The sequence below is a fragment of the Rhinopithecus roxellana genome, chromosome 2 (genome assembly GCF_007565055.1).
Source record: "Rhinopithecus roxellana isolate Shanxi Qingling chromosome 2, ASM756505v1, whole genome shotgun sequence".
NCBI lineage: Eukaryota > Metazoa > Chordata > Mammalia > Primates > Cercopithecidae > Rhinopithecus > Rhinopithecus roxellana.
The window spans coordinates 143,862,329-143,883,566 of NC_044550.1; the positions used below are offsets into that span (position 1 = coordinate 143,862,329).

Genomic DNA, 21,238 nt, shown 5'->3' on the forward strand with positions numbered 1-21,238 from the left:
TATACTGCAACACCTTTCCCCAAGAACTGGCAATTACACAAATCTGTTGGAACTATTTTTTTCCTAGATTTTCCTATGAACTGTTTGAGTTTTAACTATTAATAACACAGTTACTGGTATCTGTGTGTGGCATATCATTATTACAATTGATCATACATAAACATTTGATTAAGGCTGTAGCTTTATTATATTTTCTACCCACTCAAAAAAGCTAGATTATAAAGACTTAGTATTCCCAAGAAGTATTTATTCATTAGTTTCTCCTAAACCATGACCAGTACAGAAAAAGTCAGTCTCAAACTGGTCTGTTTTAAAAACACAGATTTGTGGATAAGAGGCCATTTTAAACTGACCTTTTTTTTTTTTTTTTTTGGAGATGGAGTTTTGCTCTTGTCACCCAGGCTGGAGTGCAGTGGCACGATCTTGGCTCACTGCAACCTCTGCCTTCTGGGTTCAAGTGATTCTCCTGCCTCAGCCTCCTGAGTAGCTGGGAGTACAGGCGCACACTACCACGCCTGGCTAATTTTTGTATTTTTGGTAGAGACGGGGTTTCACCTTGTTGGCCAGGCTGGTCTCGAACCCCTGACCTCGAGTGATCCGCCCACCTCAGCCTCCCAAAGTGTGAGGTTACAGGCGTGAGCCGCACCCGGCCTAACCTGACCTTTAATTTGCTGTTACCTTGTCTAAATTTAACAGAATTGGGGGTGGGGTGGGGGGAGAAAGTTTAAAAGTATTTTCATGAAACCAGAACCACCACTTAGCAAAACCTTTAAACGGAATGAATTCCTGAGCTCACAGAAGTGCAAATCGCAAGGTTACACATTGCCTCCTAGAAACGGCACCTGGTTCTGAACTCTTTGCTAAAGCAAATGCTTTGCTAAAGGATTCTGATTCAGCCCACTGTAAAATCTCAAGCACAGGTAGATTTTCCACTTACTCTCCATTACACACACGTCCCTCTAGCAAAACCAAAAACAGCATTTGATGAAAGCTAAAGATTACAATTATCCGGGGACTCCGAGCCACTGAAAAATAGAGTTTGCAAAGAAATCCCTTTGCCCCCGTCTTCCCCTCACCATCCCTGCCCCTTCCACAGAAGGGAACTGAAATCATATGCAATTTGAAATTTTTAATATGAATATACTAAAGTAGGAAGCACGTACCTGCTAAGCACCTGGCGCTCTCTTTCCCTGCTTGCTCTCTCCTCCCACACTCTGGCAACGGAATGCCCTTCAAAACCATGGCTCAGTGCTTTTGGTAAATGTTTTACGAGACACTAAACAGGCTTGTGTCCCACCCTCAGAGCAAACACCATTGAGGGAACACAATATAATGGTCGAAAAGATATCATGTAATGTACAATAATGAAAATGAACAAGCAGGCTCTATTTCCACACTTCCCCTTAAGGGGGAAAAAAATGTCAAACTTTCAGGTGGTGGGGGCAGAGTTGCAGGAAGGGATCATAGAAATAAACCTTGACACTGGAAGCGTTACAGCAATTTTTTTTAAGGTGGCATTATGATAAGCTCATTGTTCTAATCCCCAAACAAGTCTTGGCTTGCCGAGCTAAAAAACTGTCAAAGGCAAGAGTTAATAAAAGGTGGAGTTCACTGGACTATGTAGATGCAGTAGCATCTCCACATTGACCACATATTCCTATTTATCTGAGAAAATGCAACTCAAAAAAGTGCTCATAAACCATCCTCCACAATAACCAAAGATACTTCCCATTTTCCATATCCTTCAAGTTATTCACAGTTAAGACCCAACTCTGCTCCAAACCAGAAGTTTTGCATTCCATTCAAGTTAACAATTACAACTGGAGGATAACAGAAACTTGCTGGCACCAAACTATTAGAATGTCAGGTGCCTCCTGGTACCACCAGGGTTAATGAGATAAAGAGAGGGTGCCCAGGGATCATCTGTCTGCCTGGTTTTACAGAAACTACCTAGGGAGATTGCTAGAGTCTTGGGCCCATGCGAGCAGCACGCACTCACCTGCTGTTGGAGGACTGAGTGGGACAGTCTAAGACATGAGCAAGTAGAATTACTTAGCTACATACAGTCAAGCCCACTCGATAAAAGGAGACCAAGACCGTCTAGAGAAGAAGCCAGAATTGGCTTTGGTTGCAGAATCACACCCACAGACAGGATAGGCAAGTAAGATAACCCATTCTCTGTCCCCGCCCACTCCTCCAATCCCCCAGAGAGCGCTCAGAATTTTGCATTTCCTACCTTTAGAATGTCTGCTGAGGTGGAAACAAAACAAAGCAAAACAAAACTGAACCTAGAATTGAGATCATGTGTTTTCTACACTCCAGCTGTGTGACCTTGAGGGAGTAACTTAACCTCCCTGAGCCCGTCTCCTCATCTATAAAGTACAAATGTCTAGAACCACAGAAGTTATTTCCAAGAACTGACAGCTCCCCAGCTCCAGGAGCCTAGAAAATGGCACAGAGAAGTTCTTGACAGTTTTAAAATGTCAGAAGGGTTGTTGTCATTTTTTGATCTCCTACCTTATGTGGATGGGTTCCATCTTATTTTCAATGTCCTCATGTTGCAGAAGCTTCCGGTTAGTCCTAGGACTAAAGGGCAACTGAGCTCGCTTCTCCTGGGTCTGACTGACTAATCTGTTAGGGTGGGTACCATAAATGACCGTTTTATCTGCCTGCCCGGGGCGGGGCGACAGGGCCTCCCCGCCCTCCAGCCTGCCTGTCAGCTCCTTTTGCTTTCACAACATCTCATCTTGCCCTCTACCACAGTGAACTGACCCGCCTCAGAACGCCTCATTTGGGCCTCCCTTTTTCTCTTTTTTCCCTCTCCTCCTCTCTCCTTTCTTGCTTTGCTTCCCTGAGAGGAACATAATGGGTGTTGGGGGAGGGCAATGATTCTCTTTTTCTTTTTTCTTTTTTGAGACGGATTCTCGCTCTGTCACCCAGACTGGAGTGCAGTGGCACTATCTTGGCTCACTGAAACCTCCGTCTCCCAAGTTCAAGTGATTCTCCAGCCTCAGCCTCCCAAGTATCTGGGATTATAGGCACCTGACACCATGCCCGGCTAATTTTTGTATTTTTAGTAAAGACAGGGTTTCACCATGTTGGCCAGGCTGGTCTCAAACTCCTGACTTCAGGTGATCCACCTGCCTTGGCCTCCCAAAGTGCTGAGATTAAAGGCATGAGCCACTGCACCCGGCCTTCATCATTCTATTTCTCCTTCTACTATTTTATGTGACATGTCACACAACCCAGTGCATGGATTAGACAGGTATTATTATTCTCGAGATTCAGAGATGCAGACAGATTCAACAACAGCCCAAGGTCACTGAGCCATTGCTGACAGGCCAGGGGCTGAGGTGCCCTTTCCCGACAGCCCAGGATTTCCCTCAAGCCACTGACCTCCAAAAGCACCTCCTCTCAGAGCAGTAAGGCCCCACCTGGTCTAACCTGCTCTCCCCACTACCTGTGGCAGTTTCCTCTACCATCCCTCTCATCTTCCTTCAGCCCTTGGCACGGGTCAGTCCCTTATTCTAATTTTGGGGTTTATTTCACTTGACCTCTTGTCCCTTGGGTGCCCTTCTTTACACAAACCCAAGAGGAGTAAATCCCCTGCATGCTGGGGGTAATTACTCCCATCACAGAAGTCTTTCCCATGAGAACCCCTCTTGGGTCACCCGTCTCATTCACTCTGCATTAGGGTACTTGTGTGTCCTCAAATGCCCCTCCCTCCCTCCCTCCCTCCTTCCTTCCTTCCTTCCTTCTTTCCTTCCTTCCTTCCTTCTTTTTTCTTTCTTTTTTTTCACAGTCTTGCCCTGTTGCCCAGGCTGGAGTGCAATGGCGCAATCTCAGCTCACTGCAACCTCCACTTCCCAGGTTCTCCTGCCTCAGCCTCCTGAGTAGCTGGGATTATAGGCATGCACCACCACGCCTGGCTAATTTCTCTGTAGTTTTAGTAGAGATAGGGTTTCACCATGTTGGTCAGGCTGGTCTTGAACTCCTGATCTCAAATGATCCACCCGCTTCAGCCTCCCAAAGTGCTGGGATTACAGGCGTGAGCCACCGTGCCCGACCCTCAACTGCTTTCTAGATCACCAGAGCACTCACCTCTGCACTCCCTGGCAGGGAGTCCAAGGCCTTAATGTTCAGAAATATACTTAAATTTTGATGAAAAAAGTTTGAAGACACAAAATCGGAATCCCAAACAGTGTTTCAAAGGCATATATTCTACGTACAGTCAGCCCTCAGTATGCTTGGGTTCTGCATCCCTGAAGTCAACCAACCACAGAACAAGAATATTCAAAAATCTCGTGTACCCCATAAATATATATACTACTATGTGCCCACAAAAAAAGTAAAAATTTAAAAATGTAAAAAGGATGGCTGTGTCTGTAGTAAACACATACAGACTTCTTTTTCTTGTCATTATTCCCTAAACAATACAGCATAACAACTACTTACATAGCGTTTCCATTGGATTAGGTATTCTAAGTCATCTAGAGATGACTCAAAGTATATGGGAAGATATGTGTAGGTCATATGCAAATACTGCACCATTTTATATAGGGGACTCAAGCATCCAAAATCTGGGGGCCTGCAATCAATCCCCCATGGATACAGAAGGATCACTATATAAACAAATTTGGGGTTTTAAGGTAGTTGCTTTGCTTTTTTTTTTATTTTTTGTATTTCAATGAGGATAAGAAAATGGGATTATGAAGTCCAGATAGCAAATAAGCCAGCCATCAAATCACACCACAAAACAAGCATTGTTTCTTTTCTTTTTTTTGAGACGAAGTCTCACTCTGTCACTCATGTTGGAGTGCAGTGGTGCCATTGCAGCTCACTGTAATCTCCACCTCCCGGGTTCCAGTGATTCTCCTGCCTCAGCTTCCTGAGTTGCTGGGACTACTGGCGCACACCACCACACCCGGCTAATTTTGCTATTTTTTTAGAGATAGAGTTTCACCTTGTTGGTCAGGCTGGTCTCAAACTCCTGAGCTCAAGTGATCCGCTTGCCTAGGCCTCCCAAAGTGCTGGGATTACAGGCGTGAGCCACCATGCCCGGCTGCAAACATTGCTTCTCAAGTGCCTACAATAATCAGTTATTTGATGTATGACACCTCATTTAATTAAACAGACAGATGAGAGGACAGACTCAGAGAGGCTGCCCAAGGATACACAGTTAATAATGACAGATCTGAGAATCCAAGCAGGTCCCAGTTGGAGCCCTTGCTCTTTGCCTGAGTCACACTCTCATGCACGTGCACACTGTAGCCTACTCACCCTAAGAGCCTGTCTACTGCCCAATCAGGGGTGTCCAATCTTTTGGCTTCCCTGGGTCACATTGGAAGAAGAACTGTCTTTGGCCACACATAAAATACACTGATACTAATGATAGCTGATGAGCTTAAAAAAAAAAAAGTCCCAAAGGAAGCTTATGAATTTGTGTTGGGCCACATTCAAAGTCATCCTGGACATGCCACAGGTTGGACAAGCTTGGTCTAAATCAAGATCCAACCCAGGAGTGGTGGCTCACACCTGTAGTCCCAGCACTCTGGGAGGCCCAGGCAGGAGGATCACTTGAGCCCAGAGTTTAGGACCAGCCTGGGCAACATAGTGAGACCCTCGTTTCTACAAAAAAATATATAAAATGATCCAGGTACAGTGGCATGTGCCTGTGGTCCCAGCTACTTGGGAGGCTGAGGTGGGAGGATTGCTTGGGCCAGGAGTTGTAGTTGAGGCTATAGTGAGCCAAGATCACACCACTGTAACAGAGTGCCCTGGGTAACAGAGTGACATCTTGTCTTTAAAAAAAAAATCACTTACATGTTATTTTCTGCCAATCTCTGACCAGAACCAGTTCAACCCTGTTTTTCTCCTTCAATTCTTTTTTTTTGTTTTGTTTTGAGATGGAGTTTCACTCTTGTTGCCCAGGCTGGAGTGCAATGGAATGATCTTGGCTCACTGCAATCTCCACCTCCCGGGTTCAAGCGATTCTCCTGGTTCAGCCTCCCAAGTAGCTGGGATTATAGGTGTGCGCCACCACGCCCAGCTAATTTTGTATTTTTAGTAGAGACGGGGTTTCTGCATGTTGGTCAGGTTGGTCTCGAACTCCCAACCTCAGGTGATCTGCCCACCTTGGCCTCCCAAAGTGCTGGGATTACAGGCGTGAGCCACCACACTTGGCATTCTTCAATCCTTTGCCTTGGCCTCCTCACCCTCCTCTCCCACTTCCCTCCACCCTACCCTCCCTTTTATTTTCTTTTCTTTTTTTTTTTTTTTTTTTTTTTTGAGACAGTCTTGCTCTTGTTGCCCAGGCTGGAGTGCAGTGGCTCGATCTCCACTCACTGCAACCTCTATCTCCCAGGTTCAAGCAATTCTCCTGCCTAAGCCTCCTGAGTAGCTGGGACTACAAGTGCATGCCACCATGCCCAGCTAATTTTTGTATTTTTAGTAGAGACGGAGTTTCACCATGTTGGCCAGGATGGTCTCTATCTCTTGACCTCGTGATCCACCCAACTTGGCCTCCCAGTGCTGGGATTACAGGCATAAATCATTGTGCCCAGCCCACCCTAACTTCTTATCCCTAATTAAGACAATCTCTACTGTTCACTTTGAAATCTACTGATGAACTCTATTTACTATGGAAGTCCTCCTTTGACCATAAAATCCAGCCAAAAAAAATATGGATTCCCCTACTTTGGGTAAACCTTTTATGTTTTTTTTTTTTTTTTCTGTGATCACAAATTTGTTATTTGACTTTAAACCCTGTAGGCTGTATTAGAATTCCCTGTGTTCTATACAGCACTTGGCATATAAAAGTCTCATGCTGCTCAGAGACTAAATTATGTGTCCCTGAGAAAGGACTGTGCCTTCTGTGCAATAGAAATGTTTTATAATAGCATTTCCCACCTCCAGCCATGCGATTCTAAGTGGAGTTTTTTCTCTATTGTTTTTGGTATGCCAGCATGGAGGTATACCCCTAGAATTTTCAACTGCAGAGCTGCAATAGGGCAGAATAATGCGTCTCTGGTGAGTGCTGCTCTATTGCCCCAGGCCTATTCCAAAGCATCTTTCAGCTGTAGGTGCTCATTTCTAGCGTGAATATCTTTGAGGCTAGTATATATTTGGCCTGCAGAATAGTTTCAGCTTCTGAAAGGGGTTTTGAGCTCCCTTGGACACTAGGAAATAGTAGAGGAGAAAGAGGTAGAGATTTAATCTGGAGCTTCTAAATCTTCCAGAATCTTCCAAGGGTTTGGGAATGCCCATGAATCATATTCAAACCCCTTTAGAGGGCTTCAAAGAGTAGCATGAATGTGACCTCAGAAAGTGCTCATCACCTAGCCAACCTCTGCAGATACCTAAGAAAGTGCCCAGGGGCTCTGGGTGTTTTCCCAAACTGCCCAAGGAAGGAGGGGCCGCAATAGGAGAGGGGAGATCAATCTATACTGTCTGGTACTGTCTATCATGGGGATATCAGCCACTAGACTAGCAGTTCTCAAAGTGAGGTCCCTGGAACGCTGAGAGGCTCCAAGGTTCTTAATAATACTAACATATTTCCCTTTTCCACGGCATTGACACTGCACCAGTGAAAAAAAGGCAATGGTGGCTAAAGTTTCTAGCAGTGTAAGAGGCAGTGCCGCCTAACTTTACTAGTAATTGTGGCAGTTTTTTTTTAAGACCAGGCATTTCAAGTTGTTCTACCTTTAAAAAAAAAAAAAAGCCAATTTTCCTTAAGAATGTATCTGATAAGACAATATTAATTTTATTTATTTTTATTTCTTTTAAAAATTTTTTAATTTATTTTTATTTTTTTTTTTAAGACACAATTTCCTTCTTGTCACCCAGGCTGGAGTGCAGTGGCACAATCTCAGCTCACTGCAACCTCCACCTCCTGGGTTCAAGTGATTCACCTCAGCCTCCCAAGTAGCTGGGATTACAAGCACCTGCCACCACACCCAGCTAATTTTTGTATTTTTAGTAGAGATGGGGTTTCACCATGCTGGCCAGGCTGGTCTTGAACTCCTGACCTCAGGTGATCCACCCACCTCGGCCTCCCAAAGTGCTGGGATTACAGGCGTGGGCCACCACGTCCAGCCTATTTATTTTATTAAGTCTCAATTCAAGTAGACGTTTCAAAAATATTCTGTGTGATGAAATGAAAAGTAGGATAAAGCACTTGTACTGTATACCGAATTACAATTGCTGTCTCAAGGAAAAATCACTTGTGAGAGTCACAGGCTAAACTACTTGATAAAACAAACTATGATTATTTAGACTTGAATATTTGGCAGACATTTTCTAGAAAATGAATGAAGTGACCCTGGCACTTCAAAGAACACAACAGACAGTATTGATTTCCAACGATCAAATTCAAGCTTTCAAGCAAAAGTTAAAATCTGGGGGAACCTGGCTGACTCTGGGCGCACTGCCAATGAGTTAGCCCTGTTGCACAAGGAGAAGAAAAATAATTTTAAAAAAGACAAAAAAAGTAAGAAAAATATTTGGGGGCAACCTGCATTTACCACCATGAGCTTGACTGCTTGTCAGTTATTAAAGGCTTTTCTCATGAGATCAACTATGACATTAACAAATGTGGAGTTTTAAAAATACATACTGAAATGTTTCAATATCTGGAAGATCTTCACAACTCAGTGAACCAATATTTTCCAAATAACCAACCATGATGTTACAGAATCATGCATGGGTAAGCAGTCCATTCAAAGTCCAAGATGGGCCAACCAATTTTAACGTAACAGAGCATGAAAAGTTCCTTGTTACAGCTTCAGATTCTGCATGCAACTAACCTTTGAGAAGCTACCTCTTGGCTGGGCGCAATGGCTCACGCCTGTAATTCCAGCACTTTGGGAGGCCAAGGCTGGCAGATCACCTGAGGTCAGGAGTTCAAGGCCAGCCTGTCCAACATGGTGAAGCCCTGTTTCTACTAAAAAAACAAAAATTAGCCTGGCGTGGTGGTGGGTGCCTGTAATCCCAGATACTCGGGAGGCTGAGGCAGGAGAATCTCTTGAACCTGGGAGGCGGAAGGTGCAGCGAACTGAGATTGTGCCACTGCACTCCAGCCTGGGCAACAGAGCAATACTCCATCTCAAACAAAACAAAACAAAAACTACCTCTTGTAGAGTTTGGGTTTAGTATCAAAGAAGAATGCTCACAATAATCCAAAAAGTCTACTATAATATTCCTCCCTTTTCATATTACACATCTTTGTGAGGTTGAATTTTCTTTCCCTAAAGAACGTCAATGAAAATGACATACCTCAATAGATTGAAGCAGAAACAAATATAAGCATACAGCTGACTTCTATCAAGCCAATCATTACAGAGATTTGAAAAAAATATAAACAACATGATCTTCTCTTTACTTTTTTTGGAAAGATAATTATTTTTCATGAAAACATTTACATAAAAAATAAGCTTACTATTATTCTTAATTTTTTTTTTTTTTTTTTTTTGACACGGAGTCTCGCTCTGTTGCCCAGGCTGGAGCACAGTGGCCGGATCTCAGCTCACTGCAAGCTCCACCTCCCGGGTTGACGCCATTCTCCTGCCTCAACCTCCCGAGTAGCTGGGACTACAGGCGCCCGCCACCTCGCCCGGCTAGTTTTTGTATTTTTTTAGTAGAGACGAGGTTTCACCGTGTTAGCCAGGATGGTCTCGATCTCCTGCTGTCGTGATCCGCCTGTCTCGGCCTCCCAAAGTGCTGGGATTACAGGCTTGAGCCACCGCGCCCGGCCTATTCTTAATTTTCTTAATTCTAATTTATAATGCAGTAAATATCAATAGATAGGACCCAAATAAAAGCACTTTGCATTTCTCAAAAATCTTTTTTTTTTCCTTTTTTTTTTTTTTTTAAGACAGAGTCTCACTTACCCAGGCTGGGGTGCAGCGGTATGATCTCAGCTCACTGCAACCTCCACCTCCCAGGTTCAAGCGATTCTGATGCCTCAGCCTCCCAAGTAGCTGGGATTATAGGCATGTGCCACCATGCCTGGCTAATTTTTGATATTTTTAGTAGAGACAGGGTTTCACCATGTTGGCCAGGCTGGTCTTGAACTCCTGACCTCAAGTGACCCGCCCGCCTCAGCCTTCCAAAGTGCTGGGATAATAGGTGTGAGCCACCACGACTGGCTAATAATATTTAAGAATATAAAAACAGCCGGGCGCGGTGGCTCAAGCCTGTAATCCCAGCACTTTGGGAGGCCGAGACGGGCGGATCACGAGGTCAGGAGATCGAGACCATCCTGGCTAATACGGTGAAACCCCATCTCTACTAAAAAATACAAAAAACTAGCCGGGCGAGGTGGCGAGCGCCTGTAGTCCCAGCTACTCGGGAGGCTGAGGCAGGAGAATGGCGTAAACCCGGGAGGCGGAGCTTGCAGTGAGCTGAGATCTGGCCACTGCACTCCAGCCTGGGCAACAGAGCGAGACTCCGTCTCAAAAAAAAAAAAAAAAAGAATATAAAAACAGGGCTGGGCACAGTTGCTCATGCCTGCAATCCCAGCCCTCCTGGCTTGGGCTCAGGAGTTCAAGATCAGCCAGGGTGGACCGGGCGTGGTGGCCCACACCTATAATCCCAGCACTTTGGGAGGCCAAGACGGGTAGATAGCCTGAGGTCAGGAGTTGGAGACCAGCCCGGTCAACACGGCGAAACCCTGTCTCTACCAAAAACACAAAAATTAGCTGGGCATGGTGGTGGGCGCCTATAATCCCAACTACTCGGGAGGCTGAGGCAGAGCTGCTTGAACCCAGGAGGCAGAGTGTGCAGTGAGCCGAGATCACGCCATTGCCCTCCAGCCTGGGCACCAAGAGCAAAACTCCGTCTCAAAAAAAAAAAAAAAAAAAAAAAAAACCACCAGGGTGAGGTGGTGAAACCTTGTCTCTACAAAAAATACCAAAAATTAGCCAGGCATAGTGGCATGCATCTGTGGTCCCAGCTACTTTGGAGGCTGAGGTGGGAGGATTACCTGAGCCTGGGAGGTTGAGGCAGTAGTGAGCGGTAATCGTGCCACTGCACTCCAGCTCCAGCTTGGGTGACAGAGTAAGCTCTGTCTCAAAAAAAAAGAAAAAAAAAAAAAAAGGAAAAGAAAACAGGACTGTCAGATTTAGCAAATAAAACTCCAGGGTTCCCAGTTAAATTCAAATTTCAGATAAGAAATGAATATTTTCGTACATGTTCCATACAATGTTTGGGGAAAAAACTTGTACTAAAAACTTTTTACTGCTTATCTGAAGTTATATAGCTAATTGAGTGCCCTGTATTTTATCTGTCTATGAAGATGGTCCAGTCCCCAAAATTTGAGAAACACTGCACTGGGCTATGTCCTTCCCACATGTGCTAAAACACTAATATGAACATGTATTAAGCACCTGCTGTGTACTAGACATGGTGCTAAATTCTCGACATATACAACCTCCTCCCAAATCTTATGTGCCAAGTACTCTCATGATCCCTATTTTCTCATACAAATGAAGAAACGGAAGCCCAAAGAAGTCAAGTGAAGCTAATTATTGGCGGAAAGCAAGACTGGAACCCACCACTCAGACTCCAGAATCTCAGCTTGTGCCTATTAGGCTTACACTGAACTCCGAATAAATGAGATTTCTAAAGATGGTTGGCTTTTCTGCATTTTTTCATCTCACATTTTAGCACATCCATTTCTGTTGTTCATCTTCTCTCCGTTTCACAGCTGTGTGAAACGGAGTGTGTGCTGCTATCACAGCAACCGTGAAAACCAAGGCTGGAAGTGCCGTGTGTGTCAAGGAACTCTATCCAGAACTGGCATCGCCATTCGGACTCAGAACAGGCTTTTCTCATGGATGCTTTCCTGGGCATGACAACAGCATAGTTCCGGGCTGGGAATTCTAGAATGCAGCAATGGTGCACAGACACTACTCAGGTCACTGCAGCCTTGACCTCCTGGGCGCAAGCAATCCTTCTGCTTCAGCCTCCTGAGCAGCTAGGACTACAGGCGCATGCCACCACGCTCGGCTAATGCTCATTACTGTGAATGAAAAGCCACTGGGAGCCTGGTACTGTGCTAGAATCTTCTTTGAGAATAAGTTGGGAATTTCTCCAAATGAATCTGTCCCAATCAAAACAAATGCAAACATTGTTGTAAGCAAGCCAAGGTCCTGCTTTTCACATGATCCTGATCCAGGCCACTGGATATATTTAATCAGCTCAGGCTTCATAGTAAACAAAATAGGGAAAGTAAAAATTTTTTATGATCCAGTATGGGGGTAAGGCTATGAATTTCACTGTGTTACACGATCTGCAAATACAAAAATGAATCTGCTTGCACCCAACTAGGGGACCTCCCGTAGTTACCACTTGCTATAATGAAATGCAGAAAGTGATAAACATGGCCAGGCACGATGGCTCAGGTCTGTAATCCCAGCACTTTGGGAGGCCAAGATGGGCAGATTGCTTGAGGCCAGGAGTTTGAAACCAGCCTGGCCAACACAGTAAAACCCTGTCTCTACTAAAAATACAAAAATTAGCCAGCTACTTTATTAGTATAAAATATGACTATTAGCATACCTGTAGTCCCAGCTACTTGGGAAGCTGAGGCATGAGAATCGCTTGAACCCAGGAGGCTAGGTTGCAGATCACAGAGTGAGACTGTCTCAAACAAACAAAGTGATAAACATAAAAAAAGAGATGCTAGTCTTTCATGTTGGCCAGATTTCTTTAACAAAAAAGATTCACCTTTCAAACAATTTTTGTTTTGTAAATCTGGATTTTTATTAAGGTGAGGCACACCAGATTATTCTAAAGGCAGCTGTGTATACAGAAGCCAGGGGCAAAAGAACTTTGAAAATAGCCTAGAGGAAAGAATGGGACAAGGAGAGAAGGAAAAAAAAGGATAAATAGGGGGAAAAAAATGCCAAAACTGGAGTTTTTTGGTAACTAAGAAGAGGTGCATTTTAAAAGTCAAGGCTTGGTAAAAACCTAGGGAATAGGCTTATGTAGAAAAGAGATTTGGAAAGCTCCAGGGCCCTTGGACACCTGGCAGTGAGCATCAGAAAGAAAAGAGTTCTTAAGAAAAACCAATGAACTTTGCGTTTGCCCTGGGGCTGCCTGGCAATGCTGCTATCAGAATTCAGATACCGGCCCAGCCCTGCTCTAGGCCCTGAAGTTTGGCTCTTGCCTCTCCATTTCAGTACCTTTAGCTGCCCATCCAATCTAGATCCCAGAGTGCTAAACGGAGAGGGAGCAAGAAGGAAAAGGAAAAGAAGGAGAAACTGAAATGCAAGCAGGGGCCTTAGATGACGATTCTCACAGCTCTCCCCTTTCATGGGGCCTTCAGAATTCATTCTTGTGAAAGCTGTAAGTCAAGGAGGACACAGCCAGAAACCTTGACTCATCAAATTTCCAAAGCCAAGACCAGAACACACAGATTCTGGATCCAAGGACTCGCTTTCTGCCTTCAGAACACGGGGTCCTGCCTACTTTGTAGTGTTTCAATACAAAACTGATCAAGCCGAGGGTCCCCGTCTACTCCCCACCAGCCTGGCTGCCCTTCCCTGTCTTCAGAGTTCTTTCTAAACCATAGAGAAGATGGAGTTTAATTCTATGGTGTTTGAGTCACAGGACCTTATAACACTTCAGAAAACAATTTGCCTTAAAAAGTGGTTGGGTCTGTACAGGAAAGTCACTGAGTGCAGGGGATGGCAAACTTTTCTGTCATGAGCTAGGTAAATACTATAGGTTTTGCAAGCCATGTGGTTTCTGTTACATATTATTCTTTTGTTTGTTTCTTTTTGTTTTTTGTTTTTGGGGTTTTTGTTTTTTGTTTTTGAGACAGGATCTCCCTCTGTCACCCAGGCTGGAGTGCAGTGGTGCAGTTCACTGCAGCCTCAACCACCCTGGCTCCAGGGATCCTCCTGCCTCGGCCTCCTGAGTAGACTACAGGTGTGCTTCACTACACTTGGCTAATTTTTTTATTTTATGTAGAGACAGGGTCTCACTGTGCTGCCCAGTCTGGTTCTTTTTTTTTTTTTTTTTTTTTTTGCAACCCTTTAAAAATGTAAAAACCATTAGCGAGAGGGCCATACATAAACAGACAATAGACCACAGTTTACTGATGCCTGACTTAGAGCAATGGAAAAGGGTTGGCAGCATTGACTGGTGACTGCTGCATGCAGTGAGACTAAAGATAGTGTAAAACCTCAGTGAGGTTTGACAAAGGCAATTAACTCTCCACCTGACTTGCCCAAGTTAGCTATAGCTATGGCAGAGAATTTAATCCTGAAATCCTAGGCTTATATCTTTGGAAAATTAGATAAATGAAGTTGTTGGTTTTTTTTTTTTTTTTTTTTGAGACAGTCTCACTCTCTCTTGCCCAGGCAGCCAGGCTGGAGTGTAGTGGCATGATCTTGGCTCACTGCAACCTCCACCTCCTGGGTTCAAGAAATCCTCCCACCTCGGCCTCCCAAGTAGCTGGGACTACAGGCATATGCCACCACGCCTGGCTAATTTTTTTTTTCTTTTTTTTCTTTCTTTTTTTTTGAGACGGAATCTAGCTCTGTTGCTCAGGTGGGAGGGAGTACAGTGGTGTGATCTCAGCTCACTGCAACCGCCGCCTCCCAGATTCAAGCGATCCTCCTCCCTCAGCCTGCCACGTTATCTGAGATCACATCTGGCTTTTTTTTTTTTTTTTTTTTTGTATTTTTTAGTAGAGACAGGATTTCACCATGTTGGCCAGGCTGGTCTCAAACTCCTGACCTCAACTGATATGCCCACCTCAGCCTCCCAGGACAAATGAAGTTTAAAATAAGCTAGAATGTTTTTTAACCTGCTACTTTTCATTGTGTGTGTATATGTGTGTATGTTTGGGGGAAGGGTGTACATTTTTATTTAAAAGTGAATACTCCATATGTACCACAAAATTCCAAACCTGGAAGAATCTTCCAATATAGTCCAGTCTACAACCATTTACCCTTGAGGAAACTGTGACCTGCTTCAGTTAAATGAGATATTCTAAGTCACATGCTAGTTGGCAGAAGAAAAGGGGCCAGAAACTTGGTTTCCTATTTCAAAATTCATAGGCTTTAATGGTGCACTGCCAACTAAGTACTAAAAAATCAATTCAACAAATACAAAGTATTTCTTATATATCCAGCACTGGTTAGGTGCATAAGGTTACAAAATAAATGTAAGCGAAGATTACTGCTGGGCATGGTGGCTCATGCCTGTAATCCCAGCACTTTAGGAGGCCGAGGCGGGCGGATCACAAGGTCAAGAAATCAAGACCATCCTGGCCAGCACGGTGAAACCCCATCTCTACTAAAAATACAAAAATTAGCTGGGCGTGGTGGCACATCTGTAGTCCCAGCTACTTGGGAGGCTGAGGCAGGAGAATCCCTTGAGGCCAGGAGGCTGAGGTTGCAATGAGCCGATATCACGCCACTGTACTCTAGCTTGGCAACAGAGTGAGACTCTGTCTCAAAAATAAAAAAAAAAATAATAAAAACAACCTTTTGGTCTCTCACTGAGAAAACAAGGCACACACACTAAGCAAATATATTCTTCCTTGCATTGTCATATAACTACATATCTAAAACGGAAGCCACCATAATCCCAGCGTTTTGGGAGATCTGAGGTCAGGAGTTCGAAACCAGCCTGGCCAATATGGTGAAAACCCGTCTCTACTAAATATACAAACCCTGGCCGGGCATGGTGGCATGTACCTTTAATCTCAGCTACTCGGGAGGCTAAGGCAGGAAAATTGCTTGAACCTGGGAGGTGGAGGTTGCAGTGAGCCAAGATCCTGCCACTGCACTCCAGCCTGGGGGACAGAGTGAGATCCTGTTTCAAAAAGAAAAAAAACAGAAACAAAAATTAGCTGGGCGTGGTGGTGCACGCTTATGGCCACAGCTACTCAGGAGGCTGAGTCAGGAGAATTGCTTGAACCAGGGAGGCGGAGGTTACAGTGAGCCAAGATCACGCCGCTGCACTCTAGCCTGGGTGACACAGGAAGACTCTGTCTCAAAAATAATAAAGAAATAGATAATAAAACAGGGCCATCTCATATAACTCTGTAATGGTGGAAAAGTTCTATATCTTTGCTGCTATCAGGATAGTGGCCAGTAGCCATATATGGCTATTAAGCACTTGAAATGTGCCACTGGCTACTGGCTACCATATTAAAAATTTTTAATTTTACAGATGTTCCTTGACTTACCATGGGCTACTTCCGATTAACTCCATCATAAGTAAAAAATATCATAAGCCAAAAATGTGGCCAGGCAAGGTGGCTCACGCCTGTAATCCCAACACTTTGGGAGGCCAAAGTGGGCAGATCACCTGAGATCAGGAGTTTGAGACCAGCTGGGCCAACCATGGCCAACATGGTGAAACCCTGTCTATCTACTAAAAATAAAACTTAGCTGCTCATGGTGGCACATGCCTGTAAGCCCAGCTACTCAGAAGGTTGAGGCAGGAGAATACTTGAACCTGGGAGGCAGAGGTGCAGTGAGCCAAGATAGCGCCACTGCACTCCAGCATGGGTGACAGAGGGAGATTCCGTCACAAAAAAAAAAAAAAAAAAAAAAAAAAAAGCATCTAAGGCTGGGCATGGTGGCTTACACCTATAATCCCAGCATTTTGGGAGGCCAAGGTGGACAGATCACCTGAAGAGTTCGAGAGCAGTCTGGCCAACATGGCAAAACCCTCTCCCTACTAAAAATACAAAAATTAGCCAGGTGTGGTGGCACACACCTGTAATCCCAGCTACTTGGGAGGCTGAGACAGGAGAATTGCTTGAACCCAGAAGGTGGAGGTTGCAGTGAGCTGAGATTGCGCTACTGCACTCCAGTCTGGGCAATACAGCAAGACTCCATCTAAAAAATAAATAAAGTAAAAGTAAATAAACAAACTTCATGATGGATTTTAAGGATATTAGATTCCTTTTTTTTTTTTTTTTTTTGAGATGGAGTCTCACTGTCTCAGCCTCCTGAGGAGCTGGGATTACAGGCGTATGCCACCACACCTGGCTAATTTTTGCATTTTTATTAGAGATGGGGTTTTTACCATGTTGGCCAGGCTTCCTGACCTCAGGTGATTCACCCACCTCAGCCTCCCAAAGTGCTGGGATTACAGATGTGAGCCACCATGCCTGGCCAATCATGAAGTTTAAACATTCTAGGTGGAGAATCTTCTGTATTTAATTTTAATTAACTTAAATTATTATTTTTCTTCTTTTTTTTTGAGATGGAGTCTCGCTCTGTCGCACAGGCTGGAATGCAGTGGCTTGACCTCGGCTCACTGCAACCTCTGCCTCCCGGTTTCAAGCGATTCTCCTGTCTCCCCCTCCTGAGTAGCTGGGACTACAGGCGCACATCACCGCGCCCAGCTAAGTTTTGTATTTTTAGTAGAGATAGGGTTTCACCATACTGGCCAGGCTGGTCTCGAACTCCTGACCTTGTGATCCACCTGTCTTGGCCTCCCAAAGTGCTGGGATTACAGGCATGAGCCATCCCGCCTGGCCCTATTTTTCTTCTTTTTAATCTAAATTTAAATAGCCATGTGTGGCCAGGGACTTCCATACTGGACATCAGAGGTCTAAAAGAATTATTATAAATCTGGATGAAAAATATATCACATTCATTCTGTCACTTTTCCTTCTTGTGCCTATGGCAAAAACCACTATAGTCACAGGACTCCTTTTCCTCTGAACATGGGCAGGCTTTCAGAATTCTCCATGTAAGGCCAGGCATGGTGGCTCACACCTGCCACCCTAGCATCTTGGGAGGCCAAAGGAGTTGGAGCCCAGGAGTTGGAGACCAGCCTGGGCAACATAGTGAGACCTCTCTCTACAAAAAGCAAACAAAATTAACTGGGCATGGTGGTGCATGCCTGCAGTCCCAGCTACATAGGAAACTGAGGCAGGAGGACTGTTTAAGCCCCGGATGTAGAGGCTACAGTGAACCATGATCGCAGCAGTGCGCTCCAGCCTGGGTGACAGGGTAAGACTCTGTAATAAATAAATAAAATAGAATTCTCTATGCAACCATTTTCAGTGGCATGGACTTGGTTTACATAAAACGAAACCTGTTTGCCATTCCTGACGCAGATAAAAAAAGGTGACAAAGGTGACCTGGAGAAGGAAGGAGTTGAGCTGAGCTTCAGATGAGATCGGGAGTGATCAGGGTGGTCTGGCCGTAGGCTAGCTGAGCTTCAAAGGATAACATCTGGAGAGGTAAAGGGGAAAGGACAAAGAGTATGGGGTTCTCTGTGTAGAGGAGAGTAGCCACGAAGGAGCTGAATGGAGTTCCCCTGGTCCTAGGACAAGGAGGATGCTGGCCTGCCAAGCAGAGAGGGTTGGGTTGGGTGTGGTTGGAGATAAGGGGATAGGCGGAAGGGTGGGTCTGGGTTATGACTTTGAAATTCCAGGACACCCTGGAGGGTTTAAGCAGGAGCCTGGAGAACACATTTTAGAAAGGCAACTCTGATAGCTAGGCACAGATGGGTCGTATAATGGACATGTGCTCAGATCAGGGTGAAGTCTATGCCAGTGATGATGTGTGTTTTTCCTTTAGGAAAATAAAACTTGTTTATTATGTAAAATGTATAAATTTCAGAAAAGCAGATACAAAAAAGATTAAAATCAGATGTCTACCAGCCACAGATGACATTTTGATGTGGTTTCTTACAGTTTTTTCCTCCTCCCCTGGCTAGTGCAATAATTTAGGAATTAAAATTATGACTTCACCTAGGAAGGTGGTAGTGCGAATGAAGAGGAAAGGCCATGAAAGACATCATTAAGTGAGGCAGAGGGTGAGGAGAAAAGATAATTAGCTTCCAAAGACAGGAGTTCTAGACCTGGGTATTCTGTGGGGCCTGAACTCCCAGCGTTGGTTTTGCCATACATAAATCTCTTTTTTTTTTAATCTTTTTTTTTTTAAGATGCAGTCTTGCTCTGTCGCCCAGACAGGAGTGCAGTGGCGCAGTCTCGGCTCACTGCAACCTCTACCTCTCGGGTTCACGCCATTCTCCTGCCTCAGCCTCTTAAGTAGCTGGGACTACAGGCGCCCGCTACCACGTCTGGCTAATTTTTTGTATTTTTAGTAGAGATGGGGTTTCACCGTGTTAGCCAGGATGGTCTTGATCTCCTGACCTCATGATCTGCCTGCCTGAGCCTCCCAAACTGCTGGGATTACAGGCATGAGCCACCGCGCCCGGCAGTTTATTTTTATTTTTTTGAGACAGAGTCTTGCTCTGTAACCAGGCTGGAGTGCAGGGGAGCGATCTCGGCTCATTACAACTTCCACCTCCCGAGTTCAAGTGATTCCCCTGCCCCAGCCTCCCAAGTAGCTGGGACTACAGGCGTATGCCACCACACCCAGCTAATTTTTTATATTTTAGTAGAGGTGGGGTTTCACCATGTTGGCCAGGATGGTCTTGATCTCATGATCTCATGATCCACCCGCCTCGGCCTCCCAAGTGCTGGGATTACAGGTGTGAGCCACCATTCCTGGCCTTTTTTTTTTTTTTTTTTTAATTTTTTTTCCTTTTTAAATATATATATATATATATATATATATTTTTTTTTTTTTTTGAGACACCTGGCCCATACATCAATGTCTTTACCCCTTCTTATCTTATTTGAGTCTAATTAAAGGTCAGAAGAGATTTTTGAGACCCCCTTCCACTAATGTACAAATATGTCTGTGTATATTTAAAGTGAACATCACATATAAATAGAAGTAGTTGTCATAACACCACACAAGATCCCTTGATCTTTAGGCTATACCAGTAGCTTATAGCCTCTTGCAATCTGCAAGATTTTCGGGGTAGAGTAATTAAGCTTTCTATTCTGAGCAGAGTTATAAGGAGAATCTGTAGTTCACAGGACAGGGAATGAACGGGGCAGTGTAAACAGAGAATTCATTTTCAGACAGGACTCCACCAAGCAGTAATAGTTTCTTCCTAGGAGCCAAAGGATTTCAAAGCCCATTACATCTTTGAAGACCGTAAGAAAAACAACAATAAAAATAACTGCTAGGGAATACAGATTATGCTCTCTGAGGCCAGATGCAGTGGCTCACACCTGCAATCCCAGCACTCTGGGAGGCCAAGGTGGGCGGTTCACCTGAGGTCAGGAGTTCAAGACCAACCTGGCCAACATGGTGAAACCCCATCTCTTCTGAAAATACAAAAATTAGCTGGGTGTGGTGGCGCACGCCTGTAATCCTAGCTACTTGGGAGGCTGAGGCAGGTGAGTCACTTGAACCCGGGAGACAGAGGTTGCAGTGAGCTGAGACCGCACCACTGCACTCCAGCCTGGGCAACAGAGCAAGACTCTGTCTCAAAAAAAAAAAAATGCTTTCAGGTAGGAAAGAGCAATACAAAGACATTCACCAGGCCAATAAGCAAAAGTTTACACCAGAGATTATCTATATGTTTTTTAAAAATACTGATTCCTGGGCTCCCCTTCAGACCAATTAAATCAGTGTCTCAGTAAGTGCTACCTGTGAATTGATTTGTCTTATTTTTATTTTTTGAGACAGGATCTCAGTTTGTCACCCAGGCTAGAGCGCAGTAGCAAAAACATAGCTCACTATAGCCTTGACCTCCTGGGCTCAGGTGATTCTTGCACCCTAGACCCTTGCCATTCCTTTCCCCAGTAACTGGGACTACAGGTAGGTGCCACCATGCCTAGCAAATTTTTTCTTTTTTTTTTTTGAGATGGAGTTTCACTATTGTTGCCCAGGTTGGAGTGCAATGGCATGATCTAGACTCACTGCAACCTCTGCCTTCCAGGTTAAAGTGATTCTCCTGCCTCAGCATCCCGAGTGGCTGGGATTACAGGCATGCGCCACCATGCCTGGCTAATTTTGTATTTTTAGTAGAGACGGGGTTTCTCCGTGTTGGTCAGGCTGCTCTCAAACTCCCAACCTCAGGTGATCCACCTGCCTTGGCCTCCCAAAGTGCTGGGATTACAGGCATGAGCCACCGTGCCTGGCACCTGGCTAATTTTTTTTAATTTATTTTTTTTTAGAGATGGGGTCTCACTATGTTGCCTAGGCTGGTCTTGAACTCTTGGGCTCAAGTGATTCTCCCACCTCAGCCACCCACAGTGCTGGGATTACAGGTCTAGGCCACCATGCCTAGCCTGGTAATTTTTAAAAATTCACCAAATGATTGAAACTTGAAACACAAGAAGATGCCCCAGAGAAAAAACAGTTCATGGGACAGCAGAGCAGCTGGAATCTGC

The 21,238-nt window shown here is 44.6% G+C and overlaps 1 protein-coding gene across 9 annotated transcripts in view; it reads right to left on the bottom strand.

Annotated features, from left to right (window-relative positions):
* RBM47 (RNA binding motif protein 47) overlaps window positions 1-21,238 on the bottom strand; it is a 213,254-nt gene that overhangs the window by 92,832 nt on the left and 99,184 nt on the right. Inside the window, exon 1 of one of the 9 annotated variants that reach the window (XM_030921794.1) lies at window positions 2,518-2,970. The exons of 6 other annotated variants lie outside the window; for them this stretch is intronic. The gene's annotated coding sequence lies outside the window, so the exon portion shown is untranslated. Of the gene's footprint in view, window positions 1-1,163; window positions 1,401-2,517; window positions 2,971-21,238 lie in introns of those variants that run through there. 2 more of the 9 variants (XM_030921787.1, XM_030921781.1) reach the window with 2 other exon arrangements.